This window comes from Podarcis cretensis (assembly GCF_951804945.1).
Source record: "Podarcis cretensis genome assembly, chromosome: 10".
Lineage (NCBI taxonomy): Eukaryota > Metazoa > Chordata > Lepidosauria > Squamata > Lacertidae > Podarcis > Podarcis cretensis.
The window spans coordinates 17,279,672-17,295,566 of record NC_137179.1 but is presented as its reverse complement, the minus strand read 5'-3'; positions in this window follow the sequence as shown (position 1 = coordinate 17,295,566).

Sequence of the window (15,895 nt, the reverse complement as noted above, 5' to 3'; positions counted from 1 at the left end):
ATGTGAATGAGACTGAGCTGCATGGGTCAGTGATCTGAGTAGGCGCAAGTCAGCTTCCTAGGCTCCTAATGGAATAAGACTGGACAGGTCTCCCAGCTCTTTCTCTTTAAGTCTTCTAAATTTCCAGTTACATGTGTTTTAATTATAGATGTGCATGCTTCAGGCAAGCAGCAGGTATGTTTTCTTAGAAATCTTAGTAATAATATGGTATTAATTCAAAACTGTGGCCTGCGCCATGGAAACATCCAGGGCAATCGCACATTCAAATGTGCAAGAAATCTCTCCCCCTGCCCCAGGAAATTAAAACAGAATGGTTAGATCTATGACTGATATCCGTGAAGAATCCTTTTGACTAGTGTCTAGATTTCAGCTGCATCATCCAGCCTCAGCTAACCACCAAAAATGTCTGTCCTCCTTCCTCTTCCTGCTTACCCCTCTTAACCCCAGAGCACTTTTTAGTAAATAAAAGAGGGCTGGGGGGGGGGCGACCCCTGTCCCATGGCTTTTACTGTCACTGCAAATATTTATTTAAAACCTATAAGGATATCTCACCTCTCTGCTAAACTGCGCTCGAGGCAACAAAGTAAAAGTGATAAGCTTCCCCACCCCAAGATAAACACATTCCTTTCCCCCATTTTGAAATCAAACTCATTCCGCACATCTGATTTTTACAAACCTCAAAAGGACCACCTAGCTATCTTTGCAGGAGCAGCCAATTATAATAGCAAAAATAACCTCTTCTATTCCACAGAGAGTGAGATGTGATTTGCCGAATACCTCCAGCTTGAGCTGAGTAACTGTAAAAAAAGAAGAAGCAACAAGACTTTATGAACACGAGTTTGAAGGGATTGCAGGGGCAGGGAAACCAAACAGGTAAAGTAACTCAGGTGAAGACATTCCTGCCTCCACTCTGGTGTGTACACTACTTGAAGTGCAGTGGCGGGAAATGACCTTGTTGTGTTTAAGCCACTAATGTGCAATTGTGCATGTAGCCTAACTCAGTTAATGGGAATGTTTGAGACTTCCAGGGGGAGGAACATGGCAGGCTGAATGTCTTCTGGCAGAATGAAAAGCATGCTCTAATTCAGGCATAGGCAAACTCTGGCCCTCCAGATGTTTGGGACTACAATTCCCATCATCCCTGACCACTGGTCCTGTTAGCTAGGGATGATGGGAATTGTAGTCCCAAACATCTGGTGGGCTGGAGTTTGCCTATGCTTGCTCTAATTGTTTGAACAAAGAAATTTTTAAATGATCAAGGGAGTTCTGAGTACTAAGAATTCTTATTTCCTTTGTTTGATAATTATCTGTTTTCCTGGCGAAATTGTTTCCTTGAAATTGAAAGTAATTTTGCTACTTCATATTGCCTCTTTGGGAAAGGAATGTGTTCTGATAAGAGATAACACTGTGAAGATATTATGGTAGAGACTTAATTGTTAATAAGACCAAGAACATTCAGTATCACAAATACATTTTTGGACATTCCATTCACTGTTGGCAGCATTCAGCAATTGTTTGATGAGCAAATAAAAGTGATTAGAACTGAGATGGATGAAATGGAAAGTGGAATTAAAGAGGACACAGAAACTTGGAGGAGCGGAATGAAGCCAAGGATGGCGGGATGAATAATTATGAATCGTAGAATCATAGAATCTTTCTTCTTTTTTCTCTGTTTTTGTTTTTATTTAGAATAGTTTCTTTTATCTTATTGTATTATGAAAAAGCTTTAATGAAATCTTATTTAAATACAAAAGAACATGGGGATGATGGTTAGTGTATGATCCCTTTTTAAAAATAAGCCTACTTATTTGGAAGCTTATTTCATTCCATGTTGACATGCTAACCCTCTCTTTTTCCTTTTTATAGATAATCTCCAGCCTGTCTCCTTTAGTAAATTATCTGTTCATCTTTACTTGGTCTTGGCATTGATGCAGATGTAGATTTGCATCTACAAATGGGAATTGGAATTTCGCTGAATGCTTAATGGACTAATATGCACAAAGCACTTGAGGCAAAGTTCCTAGCAGATTGCCTATGGAAGATTTCAGTCTCAAGGGTTCAGGGGTTCAGACTTGGGAGCATCTCCATCCCCTTTCACAATATTTGTCTGTAGTTCATATTTTGGAAATCTCTAAGTCAGAAAGAGGGCACTTGTCCATATTTCCCAAGAAGGCCAAAATGCTTGCCTGAACAAACCTCAATTAGGGCTGCCTTCATTTATATATTTTTTTCAAATGTGTTTGGCGGAGGGGGGAGGGCAGGAAGACTCTTGAAGGAAGCCAAAAGCAACAGCAAGTCTGCTTCATTTTGTGTGTATGTAAGGAACTAATAAGTTGTTTTTGTGGAAATATGCTTAGTATTGCTATTTAGTTTGCCATCATCACAATGAAAACTGAAATCGCTGAGACAGAGGCTTTAATGATAATTAGGCATAATAAACAGACTTCAGGGTGTGCCTGCTCCCATATGGCACACATACATATCCATATGTGCTTAGGAAACCCTATTTCAAATGCCACGACTCTCTGAAGGGAAGCAACTGACTGCAAGGAGCAAGGGCTTCTTAGTAAAGCAGCGGGTACCCTGGATTTAGAGGAGTGGTCCCAGAGAGCTGTGATGCCATGTTGCTCTTGCCAGTGGGCCTTCTCCTCGGGAGTGAGTTCTCAGCAGATACCTAACCATGCCAACTCTTGGTTCTGTTACTGATATCAGTCAAGCCTGCTTCAGATTCTTGCCCAGCCCTAGGACTAAGGCAGTAGAATGGACTGTATCACTTCAGGTGATGTGCAGCAATCGCATTTTTGAAGGCCCTCCTACACTGAAAAATTCACAGCAGCGAGAAAACTCACTGCACAGCTAGCAAAGGGTGGATTGGACAGGACTTTTCTCCATGCTATCTTCATTTCTAGATGCAGGGTGTTTTCTTTCCTAGTTTCTGGGAACCACAGGAGGCAGGGCGCATATTCAGGTCCTGCTTGTGGGCTTGAGAGACAGTGTGGTGTAGTGGTTAAGAGCGGTAGACTCATAATCTGGGGAACCAGGTTCGCGTCTCTGCTCCTCCACATGCAGCTGCTGGGTGACCTTGGGCCAGTCACACTTCTCTGAAGTCTCTCAGCCCCACTCACCTCACAGAATGTTTGTTGTGGGGGAGGAAGGGAAAGGAGAATGTTAGCCTCTTTGAGACTCCTTTGGGTAGTGATAAAGCGGAATATCAAATCCAAACTCCTCCTCCTCCTCCTCCTCCTCCTCTTCTTCTTCTTCTCACAAGCATCTGGTTGAGAAAAGGCTGCTGGTGTACGATAGGCCTTCTTATGTTCTTACGATGCCCATTTCTGAACAGCCCATGAAAATGGGCCATCATGAACTCATTCATGATGAGTCCTCTCTCTCTCTCTCTCTCTTCATAACACTGGTGCTTCTGTTCTGATACAGGCAAATTTTGTCCCTTGCTGACAAACAGTGTTGACCTCAGTTCAAGTGTTCTGTCTTAACTGGTTTGCTGTGTTTTTAAAAGTCCCATTTGTTTTTGTTTTTTGCAAGCTTGTGGAGATGGGGACGGTTGGGTCTGATTCTCCTTTCACCACAGTTTCTTTTCTGTGATTGCTCTTTCTCCCCCTTAATTCCTGCAGGAGTCTTTCTCTCTAATGAACATTCCTAAGGAAATCTACTTCTGTTGATATTCAGTGGGTGGATTTATTCATTATGTGAAGTGGAACCAGGGGATTAAAAGAAGAAGAAAGAAACCCTAGACTGGATTTGAATGTTAGAAGCATATATGTTACCACCCATCTTTTTCTGTTACTGTTCAGAAGCCAAAAATACATTCTTTCTTTAGAAAATAAGGAACACAAGGGCACTAGATCACAGCTCTTTAAATGCAATTAATCTTCACAGAGGCCTTCATCAAGGACTAGATCTATGAGTCTTTTGGCTCTAGGCAGACAGACTGCTGGGACAGAATCCATTCAGGAGAAAAGAAACTTCTGCTCTGGGTGCTCGTCTTAGTTAAACAAGGAGTTCAAAATGAAATCTGGTAGTCAGGCAGAAGCCAAATCCTTGAGGACTTCAAGAATTTTCGCCCATTCAAATGCATTTCTGTACTGCCTTCCTGCTGATGGACATGTGGTGACTCAGAATTTAAAAGAAGGGTGTGCAGTTTTTTAACAAACCCAAGAGAGGGGACAGGAGGGATGGTGAAAACAAGCCAGTTTGTTTCCATGGCCACTGCAAGAGGCAGAACTGGGAGGGCAGGAGAAATGTGGCAGTTAACATAAGAAGAGCCTGCTGGATCAGGCCAATGGCCCATCTAATGCAGCATCCTGTTCTCACAGAGGCCTACCAGATGCCTGTGGGGAAACCTGAGCACAAGAGGGCCCTCTCCACTCCTGTAGTTTCCAGTAGCCGCCAAAGAAGACAGCTCAGCGTATCACCTCTTTCTCTGATGCAGCCAGGTGGAATGGGAGGTAATGGGCGCCATTTTGGAAGGGGAGTTGGGATGCTGCTGGTCACAGGCCTCTAACACAGATTTGCATGGCATCTGCACATCCTAATTTTCATGTATATTTTCCTTGAGGAAATTAAGGTGATGGGTAGCTGGCCATCTTTCCCGCACTGAACCCAACTGCCTTATAAGCAAAGAAGATCAAAACAACAACAGCAACAAGGAAGCAAGGGGCAAGAGACCCCCTCCGCCAAAAAAAATGGAGTTTGCCCCCTCTAACATCACCCCCAGAGGGCAGGATCCCAATGGCTGTTGGTCCCAACCAGGCTGATGGAAATGGCTTCTCTAGATCACCTCTCCCTCCTTTGCAGGTAGGTGGAATGCAAGTTCTTCTCACTTCGGAGGATGTGCTACCATTTAGTGCTGCTCCATGGCTATACCTCATATAGAAAGGGCTGCAAAACTCAATCTGGAGAATGTGCAGAGGGGAAAGTAGCCATACCCCAGACAGTGTAGCCTGTCTGGCCTAAAGCGTCTTTGCTGTATATGGATTCAGTGGCACCACTATTAACTACCATATAGTCCTAGATGCGGTTGGCGCTGTGGTCTAAACCACTGAGCCTAGGGCTTGCCGATTGGAAGGTTGGCAGTTCAAATCCCACGATGGGGTGAGCTCCCGTTGCTTGGTCCCTGCTCCTGCCAACTTAGCAGTTTGAAAGCGCGTCAAAGTGCAAGTAGATAAATAGGTACCGCTCCAGCAGGAAGGTAAACGCCATTTCCGTGTGCTGCTCTGGCTCACCAGAAGTGGCTTAGTCATGCTGGCCACATGACCTGGAAGCTGTATGGTGGCTTCCTTGGCCAATAAAGCGAGATGAGCGCCGCAACCCCAGAGTCGTCCGTGACTGGACCTAACGGTCAGGGGTCCCTTTACTTTTCCCTTTCCCTAGTCCTAGACCAACACCCCAGTTACTGTGTCATATAAGAACACCAGAAGAACGGCGCTGGATCAGACCGAGCATTCTGTTACCACGGTGGCCAACCAGATGCCTATGGCAGGGGTGATTAGGCTGTGGTCCTCTAGATGCTATTGGACTGCAGCTCCTGGCATCCCTGACCATCAACCCTTCTGAATAGCAGTCCCCCAATGTCTGGAGGGCTGCAGGCTAACCATCCCTGGCCTATGAGAAGCTTGCAAGTGTGACATGAGCACAGTGGGATTCAATCCATACCACCCAACTGCCAGAAGCTCGGCTCTGCCCTCGCCAGTCCTGGAAGGATCCTTTAAAAAAGTCCCATATGCTCAGAGACTGCACCTGTTCATTGGGGGATATAGGAAGCCCAGAGCACTTGTTCTTTAGATGTCCCTTTTATGAAGAGGCACGTAGTGAGAACATTGATCCCCTGCTGGTGAGGCTCGCTGACCTCCCGGAAAAGCAAAGTTTTGACCTTTTCCTGTTAGGCAAAGATCATAAGACGACCTGGATGGTCGCCAGATTCTGTGTACAGATATGTAGGCGCAGACCATCCCCCGACCCAAACTAGTTCGTTAAGAAAATCCCCAAACTCAGTTCCATGGGTGACTCTGGGTCATCTCTCTGCGGTAGCTTATCTTAAAGTTTTAAGTGTCTATACGCTTATTGCATTTATAAATTTTATATTTATTGTTGTACATTGTTTTAAATGTTGGTTTTCCTTCCGGGATTGTACCCCCAAGTGTGTTTTATAAGCTGGTCTCCGACCATAATAAATTATCTGTCTGTCTACCCAACCTTTCTCCAATAAAACTAGGGACGTCTAAAGGAAAAGTGGGACATTCCAGGATCAAATCAGAAACTGGGATGGTTTCTGTACATCAGGGACTGTCCCAGGAAAACAGGGACACTTGGAAGGTCTGGCCAGTTTTCCTACTTCTGAACTCCAGGAACTGGTTTTCAGAGATTGGCTCTATTGGGAACCTCATTAGCGGCGTAGTTATAGCTTGCCGGGACATTCAAATCAGATACTGCAAACCACAGCTAGTCTCCAAACCAGCACTGGAAACCCATTTAAAATGATGGCTTGCAGTTCTGGTCTGGAGGCTAGCTGTAGTTACCGAGAACTAGGGGAAGAATTGGGAGTGTATGAGGAGAGATGGGAGGAGAGAGTACCTGAGCTCTAAGCCTTTTCATGCTGGGCAGACCATAACCTCTACGTTGTGATGTCCGAACTGGGCCTACAGCTTTCGACAGCTTGCATTAAAATATCCCTGTGCATGGGAAGGTCTTTCTTTCATCTGAAGATGTTCTAGGCTTTGCTTCCTGCTGCCTCCTGACCAACAGCTGTAGCCATACATGAATAATCTTGGTGCAGACCAGCAGAGGTGTTAATGCTGTCTGGCTATGCATGTGGTTTATGGCAGAATGTCAAGGTGGTGAGCATATTTAAGCCAGATGTGTGATGGCTGTGAAATGCGATAGCTACAGTGTCCCTCCACTGCATCGGAGGAAAGTCGGTCTCATATTTTGTTCTTTGAGGGTGGGAGGGAGGCGTGATTCCGAATTTGATTTTGAAAGCTTTCGAGGCCAGACGGGCTAATTTTCCAACGCATTATTTGGACATTTGGAGAAATGTTATTTCAGCCTAGCAAATGTTTGCATGACTAAGGCCAATGTTAATGCTTTATTTTATAGCAGGGCAGTCAGACTCAGATGGGTTGGAGGCCCAGACTCCCCAACCAGCAGAGAAGGCCCAACATTTCCCACCAAAACACCCCCACTGGTTTTTATTAGGAAAGATAAGTGGTTGTCTTCTAGGAGAGGGTCCTTAGCTCAGTGGGAGAGCAGGTGCTTTGCATCAAGAAGGTTGTGTGTTAAATTCTTGGCATCTCCAGTAGGAAGCAGCAGATGAGATAGGACCGCTCTTTGAGATTGTAGGGGCATTCAAGAATAGCATACGTTCCAACATTTCTCCGATGAAAATAGGGGCATCCTAGTCTATTATTATTATTATTATTATTATTATTATTATTATTATTATTCCCCACCCATCTGATTGGGTTGCCCCAACCACTCTGGGTGGCTTCCAACATATATAAAAACATAACAAAACATTAAACATTTTTTAAAACCTTCCCTATACAGGGCTGCCTTCAGATGTCTTCTAAAGCTTGTACAGTGGTACCTCGGGTTAAGTACTTAATTTGTTCCGGAGGTCCGTTCTTAACCTGAAACTGTTCTTAACCCGAAGCACCACTTTAGCTAATGAGGCCTCCTGCTGCCGCCGTGCTGCCAGAGCAAGATTTCTGTTCTCATCCTGAAGCAAAGTTTTTAACCTGAAGCACTATTTCTGGGTTAGCGGAGTCTGTAACCTGAAGCGTATGTAACCTGAAGTATATGTAACCCGAGGTACCACTGTATAGTTACTTATCTCCTTGACTTGGGGGATCACATAATTCTATAGCCTCCAACATTTCTCCGATGAGAATAGGGACATCCTAAGGAAAAGCAGGACATTCCAGGATCAAATCAGAAACCAGGATGGCTTCTGTAAATCCCGGTCTGTCCCTGGAATATAAGAACACTTGGAGGGTCTGGAATAGACAACATTGGACTACTGGCTTCCTATGTTATCAAAAAAATGAAGCAAACAGCCCCTTCCCCACTGCAGTAGTTTTAAGGTCAGGGTGGCTCAAAATGGTTGAATTTTAAACTTGAACTTAATTCAAAAGGGATCCCAGCTGTATTCAATCCTATTATAGTAAAGCTGTAGAAAAGAAAGGATACACTCTACCTAGGGGTGAATGCAGAAACTACCGAGAAAATGTAGACAACTGAACCTGGCCTTGGATGCTAATTCAAGGGCCACAAGCAAACCTAGAAGCTCACTGTCATGGCTTCTAGTTCTCAGGCAACTTTCCCTCTCCTCCCGCCTGTGAAGCTTGACTATGCCTGTATTAAGGGAAAGTCTCTTAATCTCCACTTCCTTATCACAGTTGGGCTGCTAATTTATCAATACAAGCCAGGTGTTTTGATCTTGATAAACTATAATCCTTCATCCCCCTGAGTTCTAAAATGGGTAAGTGTTATGTGCTGAAGTTCTCACCCTGGGCAAGCAGGGGGATACTGTAGATAGTTTTCACTCAGGTCCACATATGCAAATAAGGAATTGAAAGTGACGTTCAGTGATTGGCTAGTTACAGAAAGTTGTTACTGTTGCATTGTAGTGGAGCTCTATATAAGCAAGCTGGCTGAACCCTTCAGTTCAGTACAGTTCAGTGTCTGTGAATAAACAAGAGCTGTTTGAAGAATCGCTGTGTTGTCTGATATGTTCACCCACAACTTAAGAAAGAGAACCAGCCAAGATCCAGAATACTGAGGTGTTAAACCTGTGAGGCAGGGGACAGGGCAGACCACTCATTCCTATACATGCCTACTCATTAATAAGCCCCAGGGACTTCATTGGGGCTTACTCTCAGGTAAGTGAGCTGAGCACTCCATCCTTATTGCTCCCCCGAATGCACAAAACAACACCCCAAATGCAGAACACAGAAGATTAGCATTTTAGGGAGAAGTGTTCCAGCCTAGACTCCACACCATACTAGACTCCCATAATTTGCTAGTTTGTTGAGTGCAGGGAAAGGTTTTAAGTTTTGTTTGTTTTGCATGCAGGGGTGTTTGGTTGTGTGGCCTCCCTTTTGAAGTCTCAAATGGCACTGCCCCCCAGACACAGGTTTATTACCTCAGCGAGAATATGCTTAACAGACCTCATACACATTTAAGTTGCTGGCAATCAAATCATATAGTTGAGGAGAGAGGGTGGGGGAGCAGGATGAATTAATGATCGCCAATGCCGTAGAAAATACAGCAAGGCAGAGTCAAAACGCCCTGTTACATGAGCCTGCTGTTTAATCCAAAGGACTGGTGGGAACTTCTGCGAACAATGGCTTCATTATTTATGGCTGTTTTTGTGTGGTTGGAGCTTTAATCCTTGCTTTGGGGCACAGACAGGGGTCATGGATGTCATAATTTTATTAAAATAAATGGGGGACGAAGGGTGGGGGAACAATAGGTCTGGAGTGGTAAATTGCTCCTGAGCAGCTAAAAACTGTCTGAAAAACCTTTGGCATGGGGACCACCTCCTTGCCCAGTAAAGATAACCAGGCATTTCCTGTCCAGGCAGAACACAACCAAGCCCTTTTAGAAACACTTGGGAAAAGCTGGGCCAACTGAAGAAACTCAAGAAACTGATGGGCAGTAGTTGGAAGGAGATAATTTGCAAGGAAGGCGTGGAGGAAAACAACATTACACACACACACACACACACACACACACACACACTGGTACCTCTGGTTACAGACGCTTCAGGTTACAGACACTTCAGTTTACAGACTCCACTAACCCAGAAATAGTACCTTGGGTTAAGAACTTTGCTTCAGGATGAGAACGGAAATCGCACGGTGGCGGCATGGCGGCAGCGGGAGGCCCCATTAGCTAAAGTGGTACCTCAGGTTAAGAACAGTTTCAGGTTAAGAATGGACCTCCAGAACAAATTAAGTTCTTAACCTGAGGTACCACTGTGTGTGTGTGTGTGTGTGTGTGCGCGCGCATGCGCGCGTGTGTGTATATGTGTGTGTGTATATATATATATATATATATAATATGCAGAGTTAAAAGAAAAAAAGTGTGAAGTGCTTTTGAGTTAAAACTATTGAAGGGCAATAGCCCTTCCCAAAAGCCAAACCAACACTTACCCAGTCATTTTTAAATGTGCTATAATTTAGCGAGCTTAAACGTAAGTGTTTTTCTTTTCAAAAAATAAAAATAAATGGCATGATTGATACCACTTATGGTCCATTTATTTTAGTCACTCCTCCTTATGAGGCATCCTGTTTAGGCAGAACTTGTTCCAGTTTAAAACCCTGATAGTTAATTTGGTTGCTTCCCATTTGTTTCTGACGCTGCTCTGCCCTGTCTTTATTTTTATCTTTTAAACATTGTTTTAATTGAACTGTGTTGCTTTCATGTAATGTGAAAGTTCTTCAGGGGGGAAAGGCCAGGATAAAAATATTCTCATAAATAGCAAAAGAAATAATCTGTGCAAAGGTCTTTGGAAGAGCTGAAACTTCTCTCTATTAATTGCGTCCTGCCATTTCACTACGTAGCTCGGTGTAGCTCAAACTGGGTTATTACTCTTTATTTTTATAACTGACCTGTGAAGCAACATTGCTGAAGGGTACAAATCTGCCCAGTGAGTTATATGCTTGAGTGGACATTTGAACCCACATCCAAGTTTCAGCCTGTATCAGGCACATTAAAGATGACCAACAAAGGAAGAATGGCAAGCTAAGCTTATGGACTATGCAGAACTGGCTAAGCTGACAGGATACATGAGAGAGACAACATCGATTTCAAAATAGAGTGGGAACCATTTATAAACGACATAGAAAGACAGTATAAAGATTTCGACTCATTGGCAGGTTTTGACTAAACTTTCACAACTATGTAAGAGGCAAAATCAGCAGGATATAGAATTTGTTTAATAAACCAATACAGTGGTACCTCAGGTTACATACGCTTCAGGTTAAATACGCTTCAGGTTACATACGCTTCAGGTTACAGACTCTGCTAACCCAGAAACAGTGCTTCAGGTTAAGAACTTTGCTTCAGAATGAGAACAGAAATTGTGCTCCGGCGGCATGGCGGCAGCAGGAGGCCCCATTAGCTAAAGTGGTGCTTCAGGTTAAGAACAGTTTCAGGTTAAGTACGGACCTCCTGAACGAATTAAGTACTTAACCCGAGGTACCACTGTATGGAAATACGGGGGAAGCCAAAGAGGGGGGAGGGGAGAAATATGGATATATAAATTATTCGATTAAGATTTGTGGAAAAATTGTTATAATTTGAAAATTCAGTATTTTTTTTTTTTTTTAAAAACTTTGGAAGTTGTGTGCTATATCAGTAGGCACAGTTGCCTCAGGGCGGACTGAGCACAATAACAGTTCTGCAAATAAATTCCTGAGGTACAAATGGGCTGAGTGCCACCCTGTACCTTCATTATAAGTGTCTGTCTGCCCCACTGTTTTGCACTTGGCACGGGTTGTTGGGCTTTGGGGTTGTTGTGAAAAAACAGAGCAGATCCTTCAAGCCTGAAGTCTGTCCACCTTAGGTATAGAAAAGGGAATTGCAGGAGATGTCTCTGGCAGGCAGGCCAGCCATCCCCTCTCCTCTTTCCTCTCTTTTCCCTTTCCAGCTAAAACTTAATTTTGCACGGCGACTGAACATGCTCAGTTTTCATCAGAGTTTTGTCCATTAGGGTTTTATCCGTATGTGAATTTTTGATTTATTGTACTTTAACAAACCTTGGGGTTCCTCCTAATACGCTGGCATGTCTTCTTATTTCTCATTGACCACATTTTGGCTCCATTTCCACTAGCACTTATCAGCTCCCCGCCCCAGTTTGCTATTACTGTACTGTAGAATGAATCAAACCATAGCTTATATGAAGTGTGCCTGGGTTCCCAGCAGGTGGCACTGGTTCTTCCTTCTTTCTTAACCATAGACACGTTACAGAGTTTGAATATTGCAAACCTTTCTCAGAGCCTCATGAACCAAGCTGTTCATTTTCAGCAGTGTATGTGATCACTTCCAATTTCTGCTCCAAAATGTTACCCCTTCTCTTCAGCCATGCCTTGGATAGCAACTTTTCCTTGCATAGTTTAAAACAGACAGTGGGGGAACAGAGAGAAACAGCTGGCAGCTTGGGGGATAGACCTGTTCTTCAGAATTTCCCATCTAGGGTCCCTAGAAAGTGGACACACTTTCATTTTTTATATAAAGCTATAAAAGGCTGCTGACCTTTGGCTATGCTCACAGGACGTCATGCTTCTGAATATCAGTTGCTGGGAACTATGGGAAGGGAGATGGCTCTTGCGCTCAGGTCCAGCTTGTGAGAACAGGATACTAGACTAGATGAACCATTGGCCTGATCCTGCAGTCTCTTCTTAGGCTCTTACGTCACCTGTGTGACTTTGTGAAACGCTGCACATATGTATTGTGTAGCATAGCAATAAAATTTGAAAGTTGAAACGAGAAAAGTACTCCGATTCAATGGGAAACCAGAGTAAAATACAGTGGTACCTCAGGTTACAGACACTTCAGGTTACAGACTCCGCTAACCCAGAAATAGTACCTCAGGTTAAGAACTTTGTTTCAGGATGAGAACAGAAAATGCGCGGCGGCAGCATGAGGCCCCATTAGCTAAAGTGGTACCTCAGGTTAAGAACAGTTTCAGGTTAAGAACGGACCTCCAGAACGAATTAAGTTCTTAACCTGAGGTACCACTGTACAAACATGAGCAATGCTTCAGATATATTGTGCTGATGCAAGATGACAAAGCAACTTCTTGGTTTCCCTGCTTCATTTCATGACTTGGAAAAAATTTTGCGACAGGCACTTGGATCCTGCATCTCCCATGTAGAAGATGTCCAGTGTAACAAGGGTTCCAATAATAATAATAATAATAATAATAATAATAATAATAATAATAATAATAATTTATTATTTGTACCCCACCCATCTGGCTGGGTTTCCCCAGCCAAGACCATTAGAGACAATTTTGCTGGTCCCAGCTGGATTTTAATTCTCCTCTGTGGTTGCCAGAGCAAGAGACGCTAAAGCCAGAAAATTGCATTTTTGTTTCTCCTCTCTGTCATGTAGATATACAGACAAGATATATATTACACATGCATAAGTGGTATAACTGTTGGAACTGGTAGGGTGGAAGACAGGGAGCCGAACAGTAGGTGGCGCCAGAGCCAGTGACAGGAATAGCCCACTAATTCTAGTTTTATCCCCATCCTCCTTCCTGCTAAGTTCTACAAGGGCAACGAACACTGTAAGTAAGGAGGAAGAAGCAAATATAGCCACTGCCCCCTGGACTGGTTGCAAGTAAGAAGGCAGGCAGGTGGGGGGTGGCCAAGAACAAACCGAGGTTGGTAGCCCAATGGACCAGCCTCCATCGAATAAAAATACTCTATAGCACATGGATAAGCATTATGGTACCTGTGTGACCCCACTTTGAGTTGAGAGTGTATGCATACTGTGGCTGCATATATACCATGAATCTAAAAAACATGACTTTCCACAAAGAATCCTGGAATTGCCATTTACCCCTCACAGAGCTTCAGTTCCCAGCACCCTTTACAAACTACAGTTCCCAGGCTTCTTTGAGGAAAGCCATGTTTTTTAGATTTATGATGTGTACACAGCCTGTGACACAGGGTACACATCAGCGCTTGCCGTGTGGCAACTGCCTTTTATAAGGCATACACTGGTATCAATTCTCACTGGGCAGTCTCTGTACATGTTGTGTTCTCTGAGTCAGTACACAAGCTGAAGCCAAGCCAGCCAGGCCTCCAGAGCATCAAGACTGTCTGTAATTGTTCCAGAAAAGCCAGTGCAATGCCTGCTTATTTCCTTCTTTAGTATTCGTTCTTAAGGTGTGGGAGCAGACCCAAAGTCAGGGGGAGCACTGTGTTGGCTAATGATCTGAGGCCTCAAGAGGGCCTATTGCCAGCCCTGGGTTGTTCTGACCCAGCATTCCTCTTAAAGGTAAAGGTAAAGGGACCCCTGACATTTAAGTCTAGTTACAAGTCTGGGGTTGCGGTGCTCATCTCGCTTTACAGGCGTTTGTCTGTAGACAGTTTTTCTGGGTCATGTGGACAGCATGACTAATCCACTTCTGGTGCAATGGAACACCAAAACCAGAGCAGCGCAAGGAAACGCCATTTTCCTTCCCACCGGAGCAGTGACTATTTATCTACTTACACTTATTTTGGCGTGCTTTCGAACTGCTAGGTTGGCAGGAGCAGGGACCGAGCAACAGGAGCTCACCCTGCCGTGGGGATTAGAACCGCCGACCTTCTGATCGGCAAGCCAATCAGTGGTTTAGACCACAGCGCCACCCGCGTCCCTTAGCATTCCTCTTAGGACTGGGCTAAGTTGCCATTTTCATTTCCCCCACAATGCCTCTGGCAGGGATTTAAGATGGCAGGTAACAAGGCTTGCCAGCTAGGCTGCATGTCATGAACTGACAGGACAACAGAGAGGAGGAAGAGGATCCTGGCAAGGGGGGTAGCCAGGATTGGGACACACTGGGGCAAGCCAGAGATGGGGAAGGAGATATTGGCATAGGAAGTACTCCTGGGGTGACACAGAATGGTGAGGGGATAGGGGTCAGTATACAGGAACCAGAGCAGCAGGACCCATCACCATGAACACGGTGGGCTCTGAGGTGTAGGGAGCTCCAGGAGCCTGAGGCAGGCAACAACCCACAGCCCAGCTCCCTAGCTGTCCAGGTGGGGCTCGCTAGCTCTGGGAGGAGAGGTGTGATTCCTCAGCTGGAGTTGGCTCAGAACAGGTGAGGGTCATGTGCTTCATCCAGCCCAGATGCTGCAATCAGCATGCAAAGGGCAGCAGAGCTGAGCTGCCGTGTCTGCTCAATTTCCCATGTTGGTGGACCTCAGCTTGGAGGCCCCAGGATCTCTGAGGGATTGTGTTTTGTTTTGGACTTTGGACATGTGGATTGACCCTGGACTGGGGACTTGACATACTGACTTGCTGCCAGGTAGGCCAGGGGTTCAGGGCACCATATTTGTTGTTGTTGCTGCTGCTGCTGCTGTTGTTGTTGTTGGATCTTCCTGCTGTTGCCCAAGATAAGGGGACAGGGAAGCGTCCCACCAAGGCAAGGGAAGGAAGGGGTCTTTCCTAGAAGGAGGTGCCACTGACCCTGCCAAACTTGACACGGGTCCTGTGTAGGAGGGTGAAAAGCAAGGAAGTGTCAGACGTTGCAGGGGTCAAACTGGGTGTCTGGCTCCCTTTGCCACCAGAGTTTCTGGTGATAGCAGGGTCCTGCTTAGAGGCAATTCCTGTCAGGAATGGAGCTGCCAGTACTCAATTCTTGTTAAAAGTCTTGAGTTTGTTTTTAAAAGAAGTACAGTGGTACCTCGGGTTACATACACTTCAGGCTACATATGCTTCAGGTTACACAGTCCGCTAGCCCAGAAATAGTGCTTCAGGTTAAGAACTTTGCTTCAGGATAAGAACAGAAATCAGGCTCCGGAGGTGCGGCAGCAGCAGGAGGCCCCATTAGCTAAAATGGTGCTTCAGGTTAAGAACAGTTTCAGGTTAAGTGCAGACCTCAGGAACGAATTAAGTACTTAACCCGAGGTACCACTGTATTGTTAAAAGTCATGAGCTGGTTTTGAGATGGTTCTGTTTTATAGCACTGATTTTTTTGTGGTGGTGTTATTGATATTCAATATCAATTAAGGTAACAGTGTAATATCAGGAACATCGGTATTCTTGACGTTGCTGATATTTCACTGTTACTTTAAATTGTTTTCTGTGATTTGTAATGATTTATTTATGTTTTTATGAAAACTGCTTGGAGGTGACTTGCACAAAAAGTGGGATATAA